The sequence below is a fragment of the Sus scrofa genome, chromosome 17, assembly GCF_000003025.6.
Source record: "Sus scrofa isolate TJ Tabasco breed Duroc chromosome 17, Sscrofa11.1, whole genome shotgun sequence".
Classification (NCBI taxonomy): domain Eukaryota; kingdom Metazoa; phylum Chordata; class Mammalia; order Artiodactyla; family Suidae; genus Sus; species Sus scrofa.
In genome coordinates, this window is record NC_010459.5 from 6,244,889 (window position 1) to 6,270,863 (window position 25,975).

General features: G+C 37.0%; 1 long non-coding RNA gene across 2 annotated transcripts in view; it reads left to right on the forward strand.

Annotated features, from left to right (window-relative positions):
* The window catches only part of LOC110257446, a 421,649-nt gene continuing 399,834 nt past the window's right edge, over window positions 4,161–25,975 (forward strand). For both annotated transcript variants that reach the window (XR_002340035.1, XR_002340034.1), the window contains exon 1: window positions 4,161–4,432. This is a non-coding gene — a long non-coding RNA (uncharacterized LOC110257446). The remainder of the gene's footprint in view (window positions 4,433–25,975) is intronic.

Consider the following 25,975-nt stretch of genomic DNA (forward strand, 5'->3'; position numbering starts at 1 on the left):
AATGACAAAATGACCCTTCGAAAATATTGTCCATTTATTCTCTAAACTTTTTTTTTTTTAGCCTTAGTAGCATTTTAGGAAAAAAACATTTAATCAGTGGTTGGAAAATGTCCTATTATTATTATTATTTTTTTGGCTGCATCCATGGCATGTGGAAGTTCCAAGGCAGCGACTGAATCCCAGCTGACCTATGCCACAGCTGCAGATCCTTAACCCACTGCATCACAGTGGGAACTCCCTGGAAGATACCTTGTGAGACCATTTAGTTGGGTTATTTTCAAAACAGGCCCCTTGGGTCTCCTCAGGAACCACACTCACTCTGCCTGAGTGTGTGTAGGGGTCCATTTCCATTGCAAGTCCTAGAGAAGAATGTGGTGGATCACGACCTTATTTTAATCAGTTCTACATGTTAGACTCCTGTGTGTGATTTCCGTTGAAGAAGAGGCTCAGCTGCTAAACGCGAGAGAACACCACTCAAACTGCCTCGAGTGATTGGTTTCCACACTTTTTAAGATATTTTAGTCATTCACTCTGTTAAGCAAACCAGCGAATGAAAAGCACTATGCTATTTCTTTCATAGCTATCTCACTAAAAGTTAAAAAAAAAAAAAAATGGGTTGGATCCTTTTCCTACAAGGTTAATAGACTACTCAATTGTCAATAGCATAGAAATAAAACATATCTAAAATACAGAAAGTGTTTTCCAAGTAAGGTAGTTAAGATGCCAGATATTAGCAGCAAAGGTATGTTTTGTGTTGGCTACAAATCACACTTCTGCTTTATCTTCCATACCTTAAATGCTCAAGCTATAAAATCAGCTCATGTCCTTGCTAGTTCCTTCGGCATCCATAGATCAGAACTTGCATTCACATATTTTCTTTGCATCTATGACCACTTCAAGGTTCTTTTCCCTTCCCATGCTTTACCTGATGTTGCCTGGGCCCCTTCAGTAGAAAGCCCAGTACTTTGCTCTATTATATGTGCCACTTCTGTTTCTGTAATGTGGTTGAATGTAATATAGGGTAATGACCATCTTTTCAGATCTTGAATTCATAGGCTTATAACCAATAAAAGTTGTCAAAACTTCAAGGTCAAATGAATAATTACCTAGATGCTTTGAGAGGATTAACAGGCAAAGTATAGAGAAAAGAGGGACTGTTTAAAAGCTAGATAGCTTTAATTTTGGAACAAATAAGATTTCAAAAAAGATATTTTGTTTTACTTCAACAGGCTGAAAAAGAAGATGAAAAGGACAGACAGCAAATCACTTAAAGATTAGAAACAAGAGGAAAATAAGCAGATACGAATAACTCAATCCTCATAGCATCTGAATCTCAAATATCTGTAGTATTCATTTATGTTAATTGCACATTATCATAAAATAGATTTGATAGCTTTATTTCAACTTTAAATTTCCAGTTCAAATCTACTTGCATTTGGGAAAACAAATTGAACATAGATTGTTGCCTCTGCCCTGAGATTTAAAGAAATGACTTAAGTAAGCACCTACCCAATTAATTAAAGAGAATTATTCTTGGAAGAATGAACTCTGAGAGATACTTGAAGTATGGCTTTAATTTTATATTCTAATTCTATGGTAATTTTACAGCTGTTTAGTTTGACATGCATACATATGTGTTTCTATAGCCTGAAACTATGAATGCACTTATAATAAGCAGTGCATTCATAGTTTCAGGCTATAGAGACTATTCTTTTTCCATCCCAATGATAGATTGCTTAATAAATGAGGAACTAAACTTTGAGTTGCCATTGTGGCTCAGTGTTAACAAACCTGACTAGTGTCCATGAGGATGCAGGTTTGATCCCTGGCTCTGCTCAGTGGGTTAAGTATCTAGCGTTACCATGAGAGCTGTGGTGTAGGTGGCAGACATGGCTCAGATCTTGAGTTGCTGTGGCTGTGGTGTAGGCCAGTGGCTACAGCTCCAATTAGACCCCTTGCCTGGGAAAGTCCACATGCCATGGGTGTGGCCCTAAAAAGAAAAAAAAAAGAACCTAGCTTTTTGGAAATAAGGGTGGTAGTTGACACATTAAAACCAGGAAGAATAAAATAATAACTATGAACACAATTTTTCAGCGCTCTGGAAGATTGAGTCCGAATTAACCTTTTAGTTGGAAGCAAAAGGTAAACACAGGTAGAATTAGTTAAAATGATGTTTTTTTCTTTTTTATGGTCACACCTGTGGTATATAGAAGTTCCTGGGGTAGGGGTTGAGTTAGAGCTGTAACTGCCAGCCTACATACACCACAGCCACAGCAACTCAGAATCTAAGCCCCACCTGTGACCTATTCTTTAGCTTGCGGCAATGCTGGATCCTTAACCCACCGAGTGAGGCCAGGGATCCAATCTAAATTCTCATGATACTAATTGGGGTCTTAACCCACTCAGCCACAATGAGAATTCCTAAAATGATACTTAAAAAAACTGGCCATTTCTCTTCTTTCTAGAAAAACTTTTTCTCATATACAGGAGTATCAGTGTAGGTTTTACCTTTTTGGCAAGGTTTAATTTGGAAACTGAGTTATGATTAAAGGTAGATGTACCCATTTTGCTACTTTCAAGTTAGCTGGCATCAAAAGATGATTAGTAGTTGAGAAAGAAAGGTCATTCCTATTTCTATCTTATTTTGTGATGCAATAATTTCCAAGCCATCTGTTCTTTGGAATACTTATGTGGAGGAAATGAAGAATTTTGAGATTCATGCAGAAAACTTAGAATCCACCCAGAGCTCACCCCAAAGCCTTCAGGACACATCAGACAGACATCAGATAGCCCAGAACAAAGGCAAAGCAGAAACACCCAAGAAGGAAGTGCTCCAGACATTGTATCTCCTTGGATACCTGGCTGTGTTCTGCATCTAATCTTTAACTATTTTCTTCAGTGGGGGAATTCTTAACCATCATCAATTAACTTGCAGAATCACACTATTAATGATGATACAGCTAGAATTCTAATTCTGCATGAAAACCAAACCAATTTAGAAACTTCCTAAAATACTAAAACATGATGAAAGATGAAGTAAAGAATTCCTATCTTTCCCAAGGGCCAAAAAAACAGGAAAAGAAAAATTCGACAAGGGGAATTTCTCTTCTGGAGCTAATTTTTGTTCATTATCTCATGTTTTATGGTGAGCAATTCAGACTAGGGGTTGACAAACACCACTTACCCAAAAGCAGTCGGCTGTGTCAGCTGATGCAGAGGTTGCTTGAGAGATTTCTGATTCAGTTACGCTTTGAATCAACATTTGGCCAGTGTTGAAATGCCAGGAGGGAGTGCAGCTGTGAGAGAGACCAGTTTTGCTGGTGCATCCGGCAGTCTCATAAGCCCTGTTTTTATGACAGGGCCTGGGTTTAATTTTCTTAGTTTGACAAGGTTTGTCTCTGGCAGAGCAATCTGTCCATTTAACACATTTTGGCCTCAACAGAATATGAAGAGCAGGTAATGCAGCAAAGGACTGGACAGTTTTAGCATGCTTCAGTAAGAAGAGATCTTATACCAAAATGTGCAGCATTCTGGGGAAAAGCATATGAAGGTTTTTCGGGTTTTTTTTTTTCCCTTCCTAGGGCCGCCCCAGCAGCATATGAAGGTTACCAGGCTAGGGGTCTAATCTGAGCTGTAGCTGATGACCTACACCAGAGCTCACGGCAATGCCAGATCCTTAACCTACTGACTGATGCCAGGGATTGAACCCTCAACTTCATGGTTCTGATTCGTTTCTGCTGCACCAGGATGGGATCTCCTGAAGGTCCTTTTTTATGCTTGATCAGAGAACATACTTGGTGTTCAAGTTCTCTGCTCCCACTGCTTCATTTGTTGGTAGGAAGAGGGCCCACTGGGTATACGGAAATAAGAATTGGGGCACTTTACACACGCAGTGCCCCACACCTAGAAATTCTCTTATTAATTGCAGTCATTTCTTCTCTCTGCGAATCTGAGAAAGCAAATGGCCTCAGGAAGGAGTTTTGTAAGCCTTTGCATAGGGGTCATTACTTACGAATTTATTTTACAGTAGTCCCCCCCTCATTCACAGTTTCAGTCACCCACAGTCAACTATGGTCCAAACATTTGCAATGGAAAATTACAGAAATGAACAATTGTTAAGTTTTAAATTAGGCACCTTCTGGGTAGCGTGATGAAATCTCGCGTGATCCCGCCCAAACGCGAACCATCCCTTTGATGACTTGTTAATTGCCCGGCAGCCATCCTGGCTACCAGATCACTCTGGCAGCCTGGTTTCGGCAGCAGCTTGCGTTCCAGCTACTTCTGTTTACTTAATAAGGGATCCATAGCGTGAGAGTTGTGATTCTGGCAATTTGAATATGCAGAAGAAAAGCCATAAAGTGCTGCCTTTAGGTGAAAAGTGACTTAATAAGGAAAGAAAAGAAATTGCGTGACGAGGTTGCAAAAACCAAAGGTAAGAAAAAAAATCTTCTATTCTTCAAATTGTGAAGAAAGTAATTTGTTTTGCGGTCCCACCTCAGACTGCAAAAGTTATGTGACAAGTGTTTGTGCTTAGTTTAGCTGGGAAGAGCATTAATTTTGTACAGTAAGATATTTTGAGAGGGACCACATTCCCATAACTTTTGTGACAGTATATAATCCGTATTACTATTGTTAATCTTTGTTGTGCCTGGTTTATAAATTAAACCTTATCATTGGTGCGCATGTGTAGGAAGAAACATCGTGTATGTAGGGTTGATGGTGTTCAGTTTCAGGCATACACTGGAGGTCTTAGGACATATTCCCCAAGCATAAGGGGGAAACTACTGCGTAAGGTGTTTTTCCAGAAAGTACACAGAAACATTGAATATAAATTGTAGGTAGATGGCTTCTAATTTTGGAAATGAGTTTGAGGATTCATTATTTCTACTTATTCTGATTAACTTTCTCGTGTCCAGACTCTGTAAGGTTATGCAACAGAGGTTTGTCAGCATTCTCACAATAAGCCTGAGAATAAATGCATCATCTGAACAAGTAATGTAGACCATAGGTGTTTATTAGCTTTGAATTAGCAAGACTGTGCTCATGCAGAGATGATTAAAGGGAAGTGTGTTTACCAGAACCTTAGGATTTGGAATCTGTGAAAGAAATGCAACTGAAATTCAAACAAAACAACTCTGTTCTCACTTTTTATCACCCCTGATAAAAATTTCTAATTATTGTTGTATACCTGATATCAAGATGTAAATTATTCATGCTTAATGTCATTTTCCACATGATCTGCTGTACCTCTTTCAAAATTCCACATCACAGGTGAGTTGGTTTTTCTGAAAGTCATAAAATGAAGTAATAAAAATAGCCAGTTGGTCTAATTGCAGAGAGCCCAAAATGTCATTGCATTTTGGTTAAATATCAAGGCAGCACTTACTGTGATAAGGATTGAACTAAGAAAGAAGGGAAGATTGGATGGTGACACTTTCTCATGCCAGCCATGGATGGACACAGTCTGAAAGGTTATCAGAATTTCTTCCACCCTCATTAGATTCATTTCAGTTTAAGTCTTCTCTGGTACTTGCATTAGAGGGATTTGAACACACAAGCTAAAGATCGTTCTTATTAAAAGTTCTAGGAATGGGCTAATCACTAAAAGATTTCAAACACAGCTAGTAATCTTCCACATTCTTTCTCCTTCCTCCAGTTTTTTGTTTGTTTGATTTTACTTAATTTTAAATCATTTCCTGAGTATAGCAAATGGCACAATGCTGTAAGCTGAGGTCTTAACAAAGATGCTTCAGAAAAGCTGCTTTATTCTTTATTTTTACTTTGTAACCAACAATTTCCAAGTGCTCAGTAACATATCGATAGGATAGCCTCATAAAACTCATAGGTAAGAGCAGATTAAAAACTGTTTTCTTGGAGAAAACGGAAGTGCTGCCAGACCCTCTAAGAATCATGGGAATTGAGAGCTGAAATGGTCCTTGGAAATGATCCTTGTGTTCAAATGATAAACCATAGGCCCATAGAGGTGAAATGGATTGCCTGAGATCAAACAGATACATTGTGGAGGTGATCTTTTCATTCCAGCTGAGAACACTTAACAAGTTTCAAGGTGGCTGATATGGGCATGGTGTAGCAAAAGTGAAGTCCACCAGTTAAAGCTGCAGGGGGAAAAAAACAAACAAAAACCCCACAAAAAAAAAATCAAAACAAACAAACAAAAGCAGTGTTAGAGGCCATCTCTTTAACTTATGCTTCTACACTGTGTCATTTGCAAATTTGTCAAGCTGGGGTGTGTATGTTTGTGTTCATATTAAAAAATATTTCTCATGGCTGGTACATAGAAATTTCCTTTTGTGATGCTTTCAATCAGTCAATCACTTTCCTTTTTGAACCTGTTTCATATTTATTCATCCTGTGCTAGTTGCAGTAGGGATGACTCTTGCATGTCATTCTGGATCAGTCAGTCATACTATTCTGAGAAACCTAGTTCATGCTAAAACTGTGTAATCTTTAGTGATTACTACTTTTTTTCCCCATTAAAGGGGAAAAATTAGCCTCTTAATAGACGTCTTTGAAATTTGGCAAAGGAACATCAGGCTTACTGTGAGTCTTTGATCTCCCTTTTAGTTATAGAGTATTTTCAGTTTTTCTTCAATTTTTCGTTGAAGAACTTCTTGAAGTACCCTGAAAGCAGCTCAGAGGTCTTGCTAACAGGGATCTGGGCGTGCTGGTGGACTGGATTCTGTCGGCTCTCCCAGGCAGACACTCCCATGGGAAACATGAAAGGAGGTAACAGAGGCAGTGACCACGTGGAAAGGTTGGCTCTTGTAAACATGTGCAGGAGATACTTGGTTTCTCTGGGATGATCTGATAGAGGTTTAAGTAGCAGATCCCTGGGTGGCAACCAAAACTGATTTCTTGGCCCTACCAGAGAATCTATAAGCAATCACGTACCCTATGAAAAAGCAATTTCAGTTTGTCTTAATATGATCAGGCTGCCATAACAAAATGCAACACCAGATCCTTAACCTGCTGAGCGAGACCAGCAATTGAACCTGTGTCCTCATGGATACCAGTCAGATTCATTTTTGCTAAGCCACAGTGGGAACTCCTGGTTTCTCTTCCTACATGGACATTAATTGTATTGGATGAGGGCTCTACTCTAATAACCTTCATTACTTCTCTAAAGGCCCCATCTCCAAATAGGTCACGTTAGGGTTTAGGGCTTCAGCATAGGAATTTGGGGGGGGGGCAGAGTTCAGTCCATAGAATGGATTAAAATAGTAGAATGGATTCTTCTTTTGGCATTGAAGAACCTTGACCAAAATTCATGAGGTACAATTTGGAATACTTAGATGTTTTTGAACAATCTTCTTACCAAACTTGATTTAGATTATTTTCTATCAATGTTAAATATACTAAATGTCCCTTAAGAGTGGAAATAAAATAGAAGTTGAGGATTTCTTTTTTCTGTTTTCAGTTAATATATAAACTTTTCATAAAATTTATTGGAGTACCGTTTGCATGCAGTGATATTAATGCACTCATTCAGAATCCTGGGCTATTTCCTCACTTATTTAAATGTAAATATTAAATATCAAATTATTTTCTTTATAATTTTTTAAAATTGAAAATTTGTTGATTTACAGTACTGTGTTTCAGGTATATAGCAAAGCGATTCAGATATATACACCTATCTTTTTCAGATTCTTTTCCATTATAGGTTATTACAAGATGTTGAATATAGTTTCCTGAGCTATACAATAGGTTCTTGCTGTTAACCTGTTTTATATATATCTGTAGTGTGTATCTGTTAATTCCAAACACCTAATTTAACCACTGCCCTTCCACTTCGGTAACCATAAGTTTATTTTCTATGTCTGTGAGTTTATCTCTGTTTTGTAAATAAGATCATCTGAAGCACAATTTTAGATTTCACATAAAAGAAGTATCATATGTTATTTGTCTTAGTCTGATTTCATTTAGTGTGATAATCTCTAGGTCCGTCTGTGTTGCTGCAGATAGCATTATTTTATTCTTTTCTATGGCTGAATAAAATTCTATTACGTGTATATGTATGCACATATATGTATACACACATACATCACATCTTAGTTATTCACATACAGTATGTATATAATTCAAATATTTGTATATAGGCACACACACACACATACACACATATATATACACACCACATCTTCTTTATTCATTCTGTCGATGGACGTTTAAATTACTCCCATGTCTTCAAAACTATAAATAGTGCTGCTGACATTGGGGTGCATGTATCTTTTCAAATTAGAGTTTTTGCCTTTTCCAGGAGTGGGATTGCTGAATCATACGGTAAGTCTACTTTTAATTTTTTTAAGGGAACTCCACATTGTTTTCCATATGGCTGCACTAGTTTACATTTCCATCAAATGTGTAGGAGAGTTCTCTTTTCTCCCCAACTTCTCCAGCATTTATGATAAAAAGTAGACTTTTTGTTGATGGCCATTCTAAGTGGTGTGAGGTGGTACTTCATTGTAGTTTTAATTTGCATTTCTCTAATAATTGGTGATGTTGAGCATCTTTTCATGTACCTATTGGCCATCTATATGTTTTCTGTGGAGAAATGTTTATTTAGGTCTTCTGCCCATTTTTTGATTGGGTTGTTGTTTTGATACGGACATATATGAGCTGTTTATATATTCTGGAAATTCATTCCTTGTTGCTCCCATCATTTGCAGCTATTTTCTTCCATTCCATAGGTTGTCTTTTCACTTTGTTTATGGTTTCTTTTGCTATGCAAAAGCTTTTAAGTTTAATTAGATCTCGTTGGTTAATTTTTGCTTTTTTTTATTAGTATTTAATATACTTATTTCTAACGTACAGTGAAATACGTTTGACCAATGTATATAGCCATATAACCACCACCACATATTAGATGTAAAACATTTCCATCATTCAAAAACATTTTGTTTTGTCCTTTCCCAATAATAAATAAGTTTATAAGTGGACTATAACCCACTCCAGGCAACTCTGATCTAATTTCTGTCACTGTAATTTAGTTTTGGATTTTCTAGAATTTCATAGCAATAGCATATAGTCTTTTATTCTGACTTCTTTCACTTAAATATTTTTGAGGCCTGTTCATGTTGTGAAATGTATATGTAATCCATTTCTCTTATTTTTTGAGAAGCATTCCATTGCATGCCATGATTTGTTTATCTGCTAACCTATTGATGGGTATTTGAGCCACTTCCAGTTTTGGACCATTAGCAAGAAAGCTGCTGTGAATTTTCAAGTACAAATCACTTTGTAGATATAAATTTTCATTTCTCTGTAAATACTCAAAAGTTGAGTGAATCATAATGTAAGTTGATGTTTAATTTGATTTACAAACCGCCAAATATTTTCCAAAATGGTTATGCATTATTACATTCCCACCAACAGTATATAAGAGGTCTGGTTGATCCATATTTTCACCAGTGCTTGCTAATATCTACCTTACTCTTTTAGCCATTCTAGTGGGCATGCAGTAATATCTTATTGTGTTTTTAATTTGCATTTATTTAGTGGTTAATGGTGTTGATGATTTTAAGCTCTGTATGTTAAGGCATGATCTTAAATTCTGTTTCATGTGTTTCTCATAGCTCCATATATGTATAATTTAAAATTCTTTTCTTTTTATTTTCTTATATTTTATGTTTCCTTCACTCTAGCATATCTTAAGTGATGCTCATGCTTTCACATGTGTACTTAGTCATGTGCAGATCTTTCACTTATTATTCATAACTTTTTGAATTTGAACTTGTTATGCCACCTTTGTTCCTAAAAGTACCTCTTCATTAACTTCCTCATATTATAGGTTACAGTAAGAGCCAGAAGTTCCCTTGAAATAATCTCCTTGCCTTTTAGAATCATCGTAGAAGCTGTTGTTCTAATTTTTTGAGATTTGCCTTGTAAACTTATAAACTTAAGGTATAGATTGGACCATAATTCATTACAATTTTACATTCATTTAATCATTTACCTATTAAGTCAGCAAAAAATGGCTGTGCCAGACATCATTCTAGGCAAAGGGGATGCCGTGGTGAACAAAGCTAACATGTAGTGTTGGGGAAAGATTGTAGAAACCATGTGACCGTCTAGATATTTTCTATTAGATTTTTCATTGCAATTAACTCTTGTTTGACTGCTTGGACATATTTAATGAGTATTTGCACATGCAAGACTTGGCAGGGAAACAAAATGAATGAATGAATTCAATGGATTTTTAGTCTTCTATGGGAAGTAGTTGTGTAAAAAATCACATACCAGGAATGTCACAAAGTGCTGGGGATTCCTTCGTCAGGAAAGCAGGCATGGTTCTGATCTTTATTTGGTAGTCGGGAGGGGTAGCAGACATTATTCAAATAATGAGATAGACATGGAATGAGAGTCAGTGAAAGGGTACTGTGAGAATATGTACAGGGAGATCCAATATGGTGCATGGCATGTGGTGTTCAGAGAAGACCTTGCAGAGGAAGTGACATCTGAAAGAATTAAATTTAAGAAGCAGTTAACAAATAAAGAGAAGGGAGAAAACATTAAAACCTTTATCCAGAGTGAATTTGACATTTTTAAAAACAGAAAAAAAAAAAAAAAAAAAGCTAGTATGTCTGGAGTTAGAGGAAAAAAATCACAGAAACGTTAATTTTGCTCTTCAGTGTATTTCAGTCTGGCTTCTGTCTCCAGTTCTTTCCTGGAATTGTTCCTCCCAAGGTCAACAGTGCCCTTCCAGCTGTGAAATCCAATGGATGCTTTTCATTCTTCTTACTACTTGGACTCTTTCCAACACTTACCCCCCCATTATGTAACTTCTACTTTGATTTTAAGATGCCACAACTGATTATCCTTCTACTTCTCTCATGACTCCTTCTCAGTCTGCTCTCCTTTTGCATGGCATATGAGTCTCCCCAGATTTTGGCTGCTGTCAATCTTGTTGGTGCTCTGCATTGTCCCAGTTTAGTCATGCATGATGTCATCATGCGTGATGTCTGTCCTACAGGAAAGTGCTGTGCTCTAGTAATTACAGTGGCTGAAATAAGTCTCCAAGATTTTAGGAGTAATTGTATATCCAAGTTCCAGTTGGGCAAAATATTTTTTTCTCCTAGTTTATGTTTCTAACCTAAGTCGCTAATCAAAGCTTTATCCCAGTTGTTTACGTGTCATGTACCCAGGCAGCAGGTATAATGAGATGCTATGGAACATGACACTAAAGATTTCTGCTGTAACTGTCCTTCTGGATTCATCTCATGAGCTACTTTTTCCAGGAAACCTTTCCTGACCTTGATATTTCACCGGGTACCTTCATTATGAGGTCTCATAGTACCGTGACTTTCCCTCTGTATATTTCATATCACACTGAAGCGTTAGTCTACTTTTTTATTTTCTTTTATAGGTAGTGAGCCCTGCCTTTGTACATCTATGTGCCTAATGCACACACCCTCTCTCCCTCTCTCTCACCTCTATCCTCATTTTTCACAGATTCTATATTTGCAAATTTGCATAATCACTAAAATTTGTTCATAATTCTAAAATCAATAATCATGGTGTTTTTCAGTCATTCACAGACATGTGTAGAGAGATGAAAAATTTGAGTAGCCTGGAGTTCCCGTTGTGGCGCAGTGGTTAACGAATCCGACTAGGAACCATGAGGTTGCGGGTTTGGTCCCTGCCCTTGCTCAGTGGGTTAGGGATCCGGCGTTGCCGTGAGCTGTGGTGTAGGTTGCAGACGCGGCTCGGATCCCGCGTTGCTGTGGCTCTGGCGTAGGCCAGTGGCTACAGCTCCGATTAGACCCCTAGCCTGGGAACCTCCATATGCCACGGGAGCGGCCCAAGAAATAGCAAAAAGACAAAAAAAAAAAAATTTGAGTAGCCTAATATGCATATTCCTAGCTGCGGTTCGACAAGGAGGCACTCTACCTTCTGGTTTCAGCTCTTATACTGTAAACAGGTGACCTTTTAACAGTCCATTTTGTGCTATGTTTTTTGCATTTTTGTGCTCTTCATTGGTGACTCTGTCGTTTAAAATGACCCCTGGAGTGCCCTCTGTGGCTCGTTAAGTTAAGGATCTGGGATTGCCATTGCAGTGGTGTGGGTTGCTGCTATGGCATGGGATCACTCCCTCACCCGGGAACTTCTAGCCACCACCCCAAGTGTAGTGCTGAAGGATTTGTTTAGCCTTCCTAAGTGCAAGGAAGCTGCGATATATCTTGTGGAAAAAATACAGGGTGATAATCTTCATTAGGTATGAAGCACTAGTGTTGAGTGTGAGTTCAATTTTAATTAATCAAAATATATACTTAATAAAGTGTCTTTCAATGGAAACACATAAAACAAGATTATGCATTGACCAAAATGATGGCTAAAACATTGTGACCAAAGAGTTGTAGGAAATTAACCTTGTATTTCCCCAGAGAATTCAGTGTTTGCTGATTCAGTGTTCACTACACCTTTGTAGAACTTATATAACTACAGCAGTTAATAAGAGTTGATTGTATGTGTATTGTAAAAAGACAATGAGAAATAAATAATATAAAATAATTTTTCAAAAGATAGAGACTGTCTTCTTGAAGGGACTGGGTTCTGTTTCATGGAGTTGTTACCCATGATAGTCCTTGAATAAAGTATAGAATTTCTATAAGTAGTGCTGCAGCTAGGGAATCCTAATAGAAGGTAGCAAAACAAAGTCAGAGATTTGGGGTTGTTCAGGATATCTAGGTTTAGCTCAAAATAGAGTACAAGTAAAGAAGTTAGTGTCATTCTGTGTTGAGCCTCATGTGGGAAGGTAAAATGGGTTTGCTTCATTTAAAATAAATAGTAATAGTCATTATTAATTCAACATTCACCTTTGTGTTTATAATAGTGCCTGACATTCTCTCTTAACTTTCCAGTAAAATAATATCAATATAAAAATAAAGGCCAAATTTTACAATATTACCCAAAGTAGGTCTGATAAAACTGTCAGACTTTGGAAGGAATTTCCAGCATCTAAAAAACAAATAGAACTGATTACCTTCTAGGAGCAAGAGCAGAGTTGCTGGTCTTGGCTCAGAAATACTTGGTCTTTCACTAGGCAATTTCTTTTTAATGTAAATGTTACTTTTGGAGCATCCAAGACACAATTCTTTCTTCTTTTAGACACACTGCTATGCTATAGTCTTAGAAAACAAGTGGGGAGAAGGAAAAGGAGTTGTGCCAATGACATGGAATGAGCACAATATATTGTGTCATGTGTATTTTTCTGCTTTAAATACTGAATATTTACCAGAGATTAGGTGCATAAGTAGTTAGGCCTTCATAACCCCGGACTTGAATGGGCAGCAAGTGGGAGCAGTTGAAAACTCTAAAGGAATGGTCAACAGTGGGGAGGACCTGTGACCTTTGAGGGATGTGCTCTACTAGAGGTGAACACACAGGGAAGGATTGAGAGAATTAATGTCTCAACATTATTCCTTTCCCTCCATCTGAGTTCTTAGTCTTTGATGAATGCAACCAGAAGGCAGAAGACAAGGGAGCATTTTGGTTCATTCTGCAAGGATCAGGTTTTCAGGGCACAGAGGAGGGCAGAAGAGAGTGGAGAATGGATCTGAAATTATTAAAGGGGAGAAAATACACACACACACTTTATATAAAGTATAGATAATATCTAAACCATCAGATTTCTTAAAATCCATTCTACATTATAATATGAAGAATAATTCAGCTTAATATTTGATATGCCAGTAGTCTAGATTTCTATTAATGGCCATGACTAATTTCTGAAATCAAGTATTAAGATGAACTAACTAGTCTAAGTCCCTTTTGTTTAAAAAAAAAAAATGGTTACATATGTGTCTTCAATCATTTAAAGTGAAGGCAGCCTAATATCAGAATACTTGGCTCTTTGACTGTATTAGTTCTGTATCCCTTTGATCCTGAATAAGAGAATGATACATTCTAGGGACTGTCCTGAGTGAAGAAATTATGGAGTAAAAATATTCTAGTGCTAATTCTAGAGACTTCCTGCTGCAGTTTTCCCTGAGACAAATAGAGCTTAAAAGTCATACTCTGTCCTTACAACAGGAAGTTGAACAAACTGACAATCAGTAAGTTTTCTTGAATCTAGGAGAGAACTAGGTGGGTTATAGAGCAAAACTATTATCTTGACATCTGGAGAGACAAGTGGATACAGAGAATCATAGGCACATAAATATAGTAACAGCCAAGCCCAGCTTGCTTGGAACAGAAGCAGTAGGAGTCAGAAACTTGTAGGAACACTTAGATGGTAATTGCTAGAGGTGGAGTGTGGAATGATTTGAGGGGACCCTAATTTTAGGGAGCCCTTACACTCTAGGTGGAGCTTGGAATCCCATCAGGACCTCATGATGCAAGGCTGAGAGAGAGAGAGACTTTTATGGCTCTGGCAGAGGGTAATACTTATAAGCTTAGAGCCTTTTCTGTAACAAAGGCCCAGAATCCAGGGGAAAAGTTTACCAGGGTCTTAGCCTGCCTGACGCCAGCCCTCTCTAGCCTCTCTGTACCACCAGTGAGGGAGGAAGGTAAAGCTAAAAAATACTCATGATGGCCACATCCCAGGAAAATAGGCCAAATAAAACACTGATATTTCATTGAGATTCTAGAATGCTTCCCACCCCCACACCTTAGCATATGCCCACAGGACTCCAGTATAGTAACGGTGGATTTACAGCTGAAAGGGCTAAAAGTCACAGACTGTTTGAAAGGGGAGTTCTTAAGGAAATGCAAAGACAACTGCAGACACACAGAAAGGCCACTGGAGTAATTTGAAACCTCTGACATCTATAGCTACAGCAAACGCTAAGCATATCTCAACAACCTAGCCATATTAACATAAATTATCATATTGTCAGTTATAGAACTAGGTAGAGATAGAGGTAGATTATATTTATTAATTAAAATTAATCTTGTAATTAAACATTATAAATCATGCCAAATCGGTTTGAAGAGACAAACAAACATAATCAGACTCACAATGACACAGGTTTTGGAATTAGCAGACAGAGAATGTAAAATAATTATGATTAACATGTTGAGGGTATGATAAAAAAGTCAAAAACATGTAAAAAAAAGAGACGGACAATGTTGGTAGAGAAATGGAAACTCTACGAAAGAATCAAAAGGAAATTCTGGAAATCGAAAGTATGGTAACATGGTAAAAATATGGGTGCTTGGGGTTAATAGATGCAGACTGTTGCCTTTGGAATGTATTAGCAATGAGATCCTGCTGTGTAGCACTGGAAACTATGTCTGGTCACTTATGACGGAGCATGATAATGTGAGAAAAAAAATGTATACAGATATGTAACTGGGTCACCATGCTGGACAGTAGAAAATTGACAGAACACTGTAAACCAACTATAATCAAAAAAAGTAAAAGTCATTAAAAAAACTAAAATAAAAATATGGTAACAAAGAATGCCTTAATGGAATCATCATGTATAAGATATTGCTGAGGAAAGAATAAGTGACCTTGAATGTATGGCAGTACAAATATACTAAACCAAAATGCAAAGAGGGAAAAATAATAAAAAGTGAGAATATCTAAGGGCTGTGTGACAATTACAAAGCATATACCACACATCTAATGGATTATCAGAAAGAGAAAACAGAGAAAAGAGTAGAAGAAATATTTGAAGTAATGAAGGCTGTGAACTTGACAAAATTAATGATAAGCATCAAATCCCAAACCTGGTTAACTCAGAAACGCCCAGAAGGATAAATAGCAAAAAACTGCACCCATAGGATATCATATTCAACCTGCAGAAAATAAAGAAAATCTTGAAAGAGGCCAGAAGTGGAAGAACATTTTACTTATGGAGAAGCAAGGATGATAATTACAGAAATCTCATTAGAAACTATGTAAGCAAGAAGAGAGTGGAGTGGAGAGCACAATGAAAGAAAAAATTTTAAAGACCTGCCAATTAAAAATTCTGTATCAGGAGAAATTATCCTTCAAAAGTAGAAGAGAAAGACTTTATCACACAAACAAAAACTTAGAGAATCCATCACCAGATGATGTGTTTTGAAACAAATGTTACAAGTAGAAACAGGAAGAAGGAAAATGATAAATGTCAGAAACTTGGATGGACATAAAGAAAGGGAGAACTCTGAAGTAGGAATAAAGGAAGGCAAGAACAATTTTACTCTTCCTTTTTTTTCTGATACTGTTGTTATTTTTTTAAGGAACCATATTAAAAAATGTTAATATAAGTCAAAATAAAAGAAGAAAAATGCACCAATTTTCCTAGCTATAGACCTATTAATGCCTTGCATTCTTTTTTTTTTTTTAAATATTTTCCATCATGGTCTATTCCAGGAGATTGGATATAGTTCCCTGTACTATACAGTAGGACCTTGTGGTCTCTCCATTCTAAATGTGATAGTTTTCATCTATTAACCCCAAAGTCTTAGTCCATACCATTCTCTCTCCCCTCCCCCTCCCTCCTCCCCCTTGGCAACCACAAGTGTTGTTCTCTATGTCTGTGAGTCTCTTTCTGTTTTGTAGATAGGTTCATTTGTGCCATATTTTAGATACCACATAAAAGTGATATCATATGGTATTTGTTCTTCTCTGACTTTCTTCACTTAGTATGAGACTGTTTAGTTCCATCCATGTTGCTGCAAATGGCATTATTTCATTCTTTTTTTAATGGCTGAGTAGTAGTCCATTGTATATATTCCACACCTTAATCCATTCATCTGTTGATGGACATTTAGGTTGTTTCAGTGTCTTGGCTGTTGTGAATAGTGCTGCAAATGCTTTTGTTATTCTTAACTGATCTAAAATATAACATTGTTTAAAGTAATTGTAATGACACTGCTGTTACAGCATAGGGTTAGGTGAAATAAATGATAGTATATTAGTCTACTCAGACTGGGTAGCTTAAATAACAGACATTTATTTCTCACAGTTCTGGAGGCTGGTAGGTTTAAGACAAAGGTGCAGTTCGATTTGGTTTCTTCTTGCGTGAGCTCTTCCTGGCTTGCACACAGCTCCTTTCTTTTTGTGTCCTCCCATGGTTGAGAGAATGCTGATTTTTTCCTCTTTCTTTTCTCCATCATAAGGGCCACAGTCTCATGGGTTCTAAAGCTGTTGCACAAAGGCCCTGTCTCCACCTACTATCACGTTGGAGGTTAGGGCTTCAATGTATGAATTTTAAGGAGATACAACTCAGTCCATTGTGATAGCAATGTCATAAGGGATAAAAAGGAGCAATTGGGAATATTCTGTTATAGGGTATTTGAAGTTGTTTTAACATGTGAACTTAGCATATTAAAATATATATGTTACATACTCTAAGGGAACCACTAAAATTTTTTAAAGGAAGTGTAATTGATATACTAGGGGAGCAGTTAAGATCAAATCAGACAAAATGCCCAGTTAAAATGAGAGAAGGCAGAAAAAGAGGGGAAACCAAAAGATAACAAATGCAAGGAATATAACAGTTAACAAACATGGTAGATAGTAATCCAGTTATATCAATAATTGCTTTAAATTTGAATGGTCTAAACACACTAATAAAAAGCAGAGATTATCAGAATGGATAAAAAAAATTAGACTCAACTATATGTTGTCTACTTGAATCCTATTTTAAATATAAAGACAGATCAGTGAGAAGTAAAAGGAAGCAAAAAAGTACATATTCTATGTTTATGGCAGAAGTGAAAGAAATTAGATTACATTTATATATGTGCTGTTGCTTTTACCTTCTGAAAATCCAAAGCAAATCAAGCATTCACCAACACTCTGATGAGGAAAGGAAATGGAGTAATTGTCAGTTTTAGCATTAACAATTTTAGGGATTACAGTTTTCTTAACTGCACTAAAACCCATCAAAATACATTAGGTTAATTTTTTAGTGAGTTAATTACCCACAATTCATGTTCAATGATATTTGAGATCACATTTGACTTAAAGAATTATTAGAAGACTAATGTAAAAAGCAGAGAAAGAAATCCTAAATAAGTTGACTGCTTAATTTACTCCTTCCTTTTCTTTTGTAAGCATGACTGCATTAGTGGTGAGACCCTACCCTTTAGAATTAATGACTTCATTTGGAGATCAAAAGTAAAATTACTCTGTGTCATAAATAATCACGAAGCCGTTTCTTCTGATTCTCAGGCAAGTAAGGTGGCAAACATTCCAACAGCTGACGTGATGTTCTTTCTTATGGCACTCCTCTGATGAGTATTTCAGAGTGCCACCCACAGATTACCGTTCTCTTTGTCTTGTCAAGAAATGATGTGGAAAATACGAAAGGTTGCTAAGTGCTTTTGTGGAAATAAAAGGCAAAATACACTATTTTAAAAATGTTCCGTGCCGGAAAACAAAAGAGCACATGTCATATTTCTTCATTTTTAATGTTACAATGCATATCTTCTAAAGTATATTTTATTAAATAACTTCTTGTTTTAGAGGAAGAAACACCATTATTTTTTTCTACCTTGATATTAATACATACATAATTTCCTTGAAATGACATTTTAAGAATTTAGAATATTTGTTACATGCCAGACTAAATTTTGGAAAACTACCTCATTCATTAGGTTGTAAATACATTGGGTCATATAAATGCAATTTGTGTTTAAAGGGAAGGTTGACCACTTAGTAACTGTTCTTATATTGCTCATTGGGATTACCCTCATATGTTCCACAAGAACATTAAAAAACATTTTATGATTTTCTCTTCATATGTTGTTAAGACAAAATGATTCGGAAGACATGCCTGAATCCTTATGCTCTGTAACTAAATAACTATGATCACACCAAGAAATGCAGCCTGTCTTCCTGCAGGCTTCTTCATCCCTAGAGTGGAGATAATCTGTTAATTTTCTTGCCTGTCTGGAAGAGCTATTTGGTGGTGAAATATATGTGTGTGTGTGTATATATTTATATATGAAATACATGTATGTGTGTGTGTTTTCAGAATGGTAAAATGTTATGTTATTGAAGTTATCCTTATTGCTGTTGTGTGTCATAACTGTGGTCTGTTTTGTTGTGCTTCTGACCAAGCAGTGTTAGGTAAATATAGCCTGCTTCCCAGGATGCCCAACAATACTCAGGGAACTATTTATTTGCTTTCCTCTTCTATAGAAATTATAAACAAATACACAAAAGTTAGAATTCTGCATAGTGCTGTTTATTCCAAGTATGTACTCATAGGCTTCCATGGGCAGCTTAATTTCGCTTCGTTTCTGGGCTACGTGACCTATAGTTACACCATAAATGTTCTTGGGTCTCAAGAGCCAAAACTCTTGTTTGGAAACAATGTCTTATTCAGTTGGTAATTTTATGAGAAAGCAGAACTGCTACATTTACAAACACTGATGACATTTAAAAACCAAGTGAGGAGGGAGTAGCCAAATCTACAGCATTTGAGATGTTCACAAAGAGAGAATTGACAGTCTCAACTGAGGCTGTGTTGGAGTCAAAGGTTGCCCACTCTGTTATTAGAATTCAGTGTTACATCCCTGTCCTGCTTGAAGCATGAACATTTTAGTTGTAAGGAAAGTGGTTACTTACCTCCCATAACTTAAACTTGGCTGTTAGTTTCATCATTACTTTATGAAACCATGCCACTGTTTTTACTTACTAGATTCCAGTAGTTATTAAAAGTCAAGTGCCCTTTCCCATTCCAGATAAGCAAAACCAAACTCTTGAGTATTTAATATTTTATTTGGCTTTAAAAAGTAAACTGCAAATACCAATTAATCCTGGTATATCTTTAGTGACAGAAAATAAAAAAGTGTTCAAAAAACTGAAAGGATGGGGGCCTGTCAAAGGGACCACAGGGTTAATCTGAAAGAATTTACCATGGCTACAGCTGGAACGATTTAAGTGACAAAATAGGTCGCCTAATATTGGATCATGACCCAAATATAAAATAAATATATATGCATGTATACTGATATGAATACATGATTAAAAATAGATAACTGGGGGAGAAGTTACAGAAGAATGCCAGATTATATTATGTGGTTATTTTGCTTTATAGAAGGTGAAGCTTAAGCCCTATCCCCACCCCCAACCCCACTACCCACCATGGACTAGACTTAGAGATTTAATTCCATAGAATAGAGTCGGGGAAGGAAAAAAGTAGGAATGCTACAGTGGGAAAACCTAGCAAAAACTACCTTAAACAAGCAATGGAAGTTCACATTCCTAATGATGTCGTGTAGTAATCATGTACCCCTTATATGATGTGACGAGAAAAGCACCTTATCTCTGTTGTTTTCTTTTTCCCAAACCTAGAAACCCAGTCTAACCATGAGAAAAACATAGGACAGACATATATTGGGAGGTCTTCTGTGGGTTAGTTGGTCAGTACACCTGAAGACTCTTCCAGGTCATGAAAAATAATAAAAGTCGGAGGAACTGTCAAAGACAGGAGGAGATGAGGGAGAAATGACAACTGAATGTATTATGCTGCTCTGGATTGGATCCTGGAACAGGAAAATGACACTGATGGAGAAACTAGGAGTTTGGTTAGTAACATATAATGGAATGAGTTGAACGGTGACCCCTTGAAAAGATATGTCTGCATCCTAGTCCCCAGAACTTGTAAATGTTACTTTCTTTGGAAAAAAAGTATCTTGGCAGATGTAATTAATGATCTTGCGATAAGAAAATCGCTCTGAATTATCTGGCTAGTTCTAAATCTAATGACAGGTGACCTTATAAGAGAAACAGAGACATACAGAAGGAGAAGAGGAAGGAGTGTGATCACAAAGGCAGAGATTGAAGATTGGAGTCATAAATCCAAGAAATTCCAGCAACTACCAGAAGCTGAAAGAGACAAAGAGCAGAATCTTCTCTAAAGTCTTTAGAGGAAGTATGGCCCTGGGAACACCTTGACTGTGGACTTCTGGCCTCTAGAACTGTGAGAGAATAAGCATGATTTTAAGCCACTAAGGTTATAGCAATCTGTTATAGCAACTTTAGGAAACTAATAAATACACCAATGTCAATTTCTTGTTTTGAATAATGTGCCATGACAATGAAAATGTCAATTATAGGGGAAACCAGGTACCCAGTATATAGGAATTCTCTGTACTATCATTGCAACCTTTCTGTAGATCTAAACATTATTCAAAAATAAGAAATCTTTAAAAAAAATAACACAATTCAACTCAAAGGAAGTATAGATTTAACTTCTACTTTGTTGTGAGTCATCCTTAATATTTATTCCAGTAATATGACTATTATTCCATTAAATATCTTACAAAATAAAAATGAACATTTTTGGAAAAGAAATCATCCAAATGGGAAATGCCAGGTTTGAAACAAGAAATTCGCATGCTTAGATTTCATAGTTCTTCAGAGCTCCGGTAGTTTCCCTCTGGCTTGTAGTTAATTAAGGTGACTGGTCTGAATCATTCCTATCAGGACACTTATACACTTACAAAGTATCCCTTGACCTTCAGTCAGTCAAATACAAATTCATACTGTTTTGCTTCCCTAACTCTTTACAGCAGTGATAACCAGTCAGAATTGTTTAAAAAAATAAAAACAACACTGATCCAAATAAAGTAGCTTTTCTTTAAATTTTTTTTTTTTTTTTTTTTTTTTTGGCTGTGCCCAAGACATGCAGAGATTCCTGGGTCAGAGATCGAACCCAATACCATAGCAGCCACCCAGGCCACTGCAGTGACAACACCAGCTCCTTAACCCACTGCACCACAAGGAAACTCCAAAAATAGCTTTTCTTATGTCTTCCTTAGTTTCACTGAAAGCAAATGGCTCAAAGTTTGTAAGGAAAGCAACACACTTTATTGCAAGTTTTCTATATTAATAAAAAAAAAAAAGTGAAAATGCTGACCATGATCATCTCACACTGCTCAATCCAAAGAAGAATTGCTTAGGCATGCCTAACCAGCCTGAGGAATGTTCTATAAAATTAAGATTTGACTGTAAGTGTATGAATGACTCAGGGAAGAAGGTGAGGTTTATTGCTGTATGTATTCAGTAGGAATGATAGCTTAAGGTATGACCAGTCTCTAAAGAAAGTGAACATTCACTTTCTCTGTGAGTGAAACGTACAGAATTGCAGAACTGAGAGGTCAGTTAAATACCTAGAAGCAACTGCTTAATACTCAGGAAAAAAAGAGAGTCTATTTTTTGACAGCATATTTGTAACTATAAGGCACCACAGATAGCCTTGCAGCTATTTTTGAGATATCATTGGTACTTCATTGATTACTTTGTGAAACCTCTGTGGGCTCATCATGCTCTCAGCTCTGCTTACTGCTTCGATTGGGATGAATTATGAAAGATTATATAGAGAATGCAGCACATGTATTTTTTTTTCTGAGTGGAAGGACTTTGGTTACATAAAGTAATCAATTTGTATCTACTAAAAATGGCCAGAAAGAGCTATTCAATTTTTGTGCACAGGAAATTAAGACATTCAAGACTATACATTTTTAGAATAGATACACTTCTTTTTAATTAAAGTCATTATAAAGCAGTGCTGTCATAGGAGAAAACCAAATAAACAGCGCTAACTCATGCTTGTACTAATTTTTAATAAGTATTTTTAGTTCAGAAGACTCAAACCCAGTCCTTTTAAAGAATGAATCTTCTTGATTTGTAAGAATACTAATTCTTAAATATAGAAGATATCTGCTTTTTATAGCTATATTTGGCCCAAATACTCTATTTCCAAGCGTAATTCTCCTAACTTAGCTTTAAGGCAACAGTAGAGTCTCAAGTTGATAAAACAACAAAAAACCCACTATAAAGTGGCCTAGATTGAAAAGATGAAAATAAGCCAAGTCTGTAATTGTATTTATTTTTTATTTTTTTTGTCTTTTGTCCTTTTTAGGGCCACACCCGTGGCATATGGTGGTTCCCAGGCTAGGGGTCTAATCTGAGCTGTAGCCACTGGCCTACACTACAGCCACAGCAACGTCCAATCTGAGCTGCGTCTGTGACCTACATCACAGCTCATGGCAACGTCGGATCCTTAACCCACTGAGCGAGGCCAGGGATTGAACCCACAACCTCATGGTTCCTAGTTGGATTCATTTCTGCTGCACCACAACGGGAACTCCCAAGTCTGTAATTTTAATAGTCAATCTTTAAAATGAGTATGTTAAACTCATGGCCAAGAAAAAAGTTCTCCCATGGAGTATTATGAAACTAAATAAAACCTACACTGGTGCTATTTCTTCTCTCATTTTTCCCACCCACAGAGTCCACTTATTGTCAATCAGTGACATATCTTGAGAACCCACTCTTCTCTGAGCACTTCTATTGAGACCTTTGTGGGAGTGACCTGAAGAAAAGTATACCATTAGTCTTGCCTTCAAGCTGTCTACATTCTATTTTTTGTGCTATGGAATTTATCGTTTATGTAATGCTCTTCGTCTTTCCAGACGAGGCTTTCTCATACAATTGACATTTTGGGCCAGTTAAATCTTTTGCTCAAGACTGTCTTATGCACAGTAGATGAGGCAGTGTGATGGCTGATTTTATATGTCAACCTGGCTGGTTCATGGAGCCCAGATATTTGGTTAACAGTTATTTTGGATGTTTCTAGGATTGAATTTTTTGGATGAAATTAACATTTAAATCACTAGACTTTGAGTAAATAGACCTTTGTAATGGGGCTGGGCATTATCCAACTAGTTTAAGGTCTTAACAGAACAAAGATGATCTCATGAATACAAGAAGGAATTCTGTCAGCAGACAGCTTTTGGAGTTGAACTGCAACTCTTCCCTGAGTCTTCAGCCTGAGGTGAGGAAGATTATCTTATGGGCCATAATATTTTGGACTTGCCAAGCTTCCACAATTGTGTGAGCTATTTCCCTTGAATAAATCTCTCTTTCTCTGTTTAAGTATACACATCCTGTTGGTTCTGTTTTTCTGGAGAATGCTGGAAAATATAACATTTGGTACCAAGAAGTGGAGTGCTACTGTAAAAATACCTAAAATGTGGAAGTTGCTTTGGAGGTAGGTGATGGGTAGAGGTTGAAAGAGTTTCAAGATGCATGTTAGACAAAGTACAGTTTGTAGTCAAGAGATTGTTATTAGAAATATGAACAGTAAGTGTGTTCTGGTGGGGCCTCATAGGAAAATGAGAAACATGTTATTAGACATTGGGAGAAAAGTGATCCTTGTGTTAAAATGGCAGAGAACTGGGTTTAATAGTGCTCTAATGTTTTATACCGAAGGTAAAATTTGTGAATTTGAACTTGGATATTTAGTTGAGATATCTCATAGAGCACTGAAAATGCAATCTGATTTCTCTTTGCTGCTTATATAAAATTTGAGAGCAAGAGATAAACTGAAGGAATTGTTCAACCAAAAGGAATCAGAACTTAAATATTTGGAAGATTCTTTGCCTATCCATATTGCAAAAAAAATTAAAAAGCATGTTCCTGAAAGAGCACCATGGTCTAGCTGGACAGTCACTTCATAAGGAGAAGATGTGACCCATGGATCCATTCAGTCATCTCAGCAGAAGCCAGGAATACAGATGGGAATGTGCCAGAGACACTGCCATCTTGGACTAAAGGGAACAGAGGCGGACCACAATGAAAGGCTGTTGGATTCTCCATGATGGGCCGAGAGAGCTATCTGACTGAAAATAGGACTTATTCTTCCAGAAAAGGGAATAATGACCCTGAAAGCAATTACCTCTCCCAATGCAGACCTGAGGATGTGAAACTGTCTTTTCCTATAGGTGGCCAGGCTACCACCCAGGGCTTCGGGGGTCAACAGCGCCCTCCAGTGGGCCCAGAAGGTGGGCCATCACCTTGGTGGGTGTGGAGGACAGACATCAAGCCAAAGAAAATAATTCCTAAATCTTAAAATTGAATGGGATTTTCCCTGCTAGGGTTTGGATATGAGGGGGACCTCTGACTCCTTTCTTGTTTCAGGTGTCTTCCGTTAGACTGGGAACTCATTACCTTTTGGAAGCATGTTACTTGTCTGCTTTCGCAGAATCATAGCTGGAAAGGGATTTTTGCCTCAGGGTAAATCATAACTTGAGTCTCATCCACACTTTATTTAGGTGATATTTAGTTGAAATTTGTGTTTTAGAGTTGATGCTGATGGGTTAAAACTTTTGGGTTTTTGGGTTAGGAGTGAATATATTTTCCTTGGGAGAAGGACATGGATTTGAGGGGGAGTCCCAGAGATTTGAGTGTTAAGGAATGAATTGTGTCCCATCTGAATTCATGTTTATCCATAGCCCCCATACCTCACAATGTGACTATATTTGAAGATAGTCTTTATTTTATTTTTTATTTTTATTTTTTTATTACTCAAATGAATTTATCACATCTGTAGTTGTATAATGATTATCACAATCCAATTTCACAGGATTTCCATCCCACAACCCAAGCACATCTCCCCACCCCTCTAACTGTCTCCTCTGGAGACTGTAAGTTTTTCAATGTCTGTGAGTCAGCATCTGTTCTGCAAAGAACTTCAGTCTGTGCTTTTTTCAGATTCCACATGTCAGTGGAAGCATTTGATGTTGGTGTCTCATTGTATGGCTGACTTAGCATAGTAATTTCTAGGTCCGTCCATGTTGCTAAAAATGCTGGTATTTCATTGCTTTAATGGCTGAGTAATATTCCATTGTGTATATGTACCACATCTTCTGGATCCACTCCTCTGTCGATGGGCATTTAAGTTGTTTGCATGGCTTGGCTAATTGCAGATAGTGCTGCAGTGAACATCGGAGTACATGTGTCTTTGCGAGTCATGGTTTTCTCTGGATAGAGGCCCAGGAGTGGGATTGGTGGATCAAATGGTAGTTCTAGTTTAGTCTTCTGAGGAATCTCCATACTGTTTTCCACAGTGGTTATACCAATTTACAACCCCACCAATAGTGTAATAGAGTTCCTTTTTCTCCACACCCTCTCCAGCCCTTATTGTTTGTAGACTTTTTAGTGATGGCCATTCTGGCTGATGTAAGGTGGTACCTCATAGTGGTTTTGATTTGCATTTCTCTAATC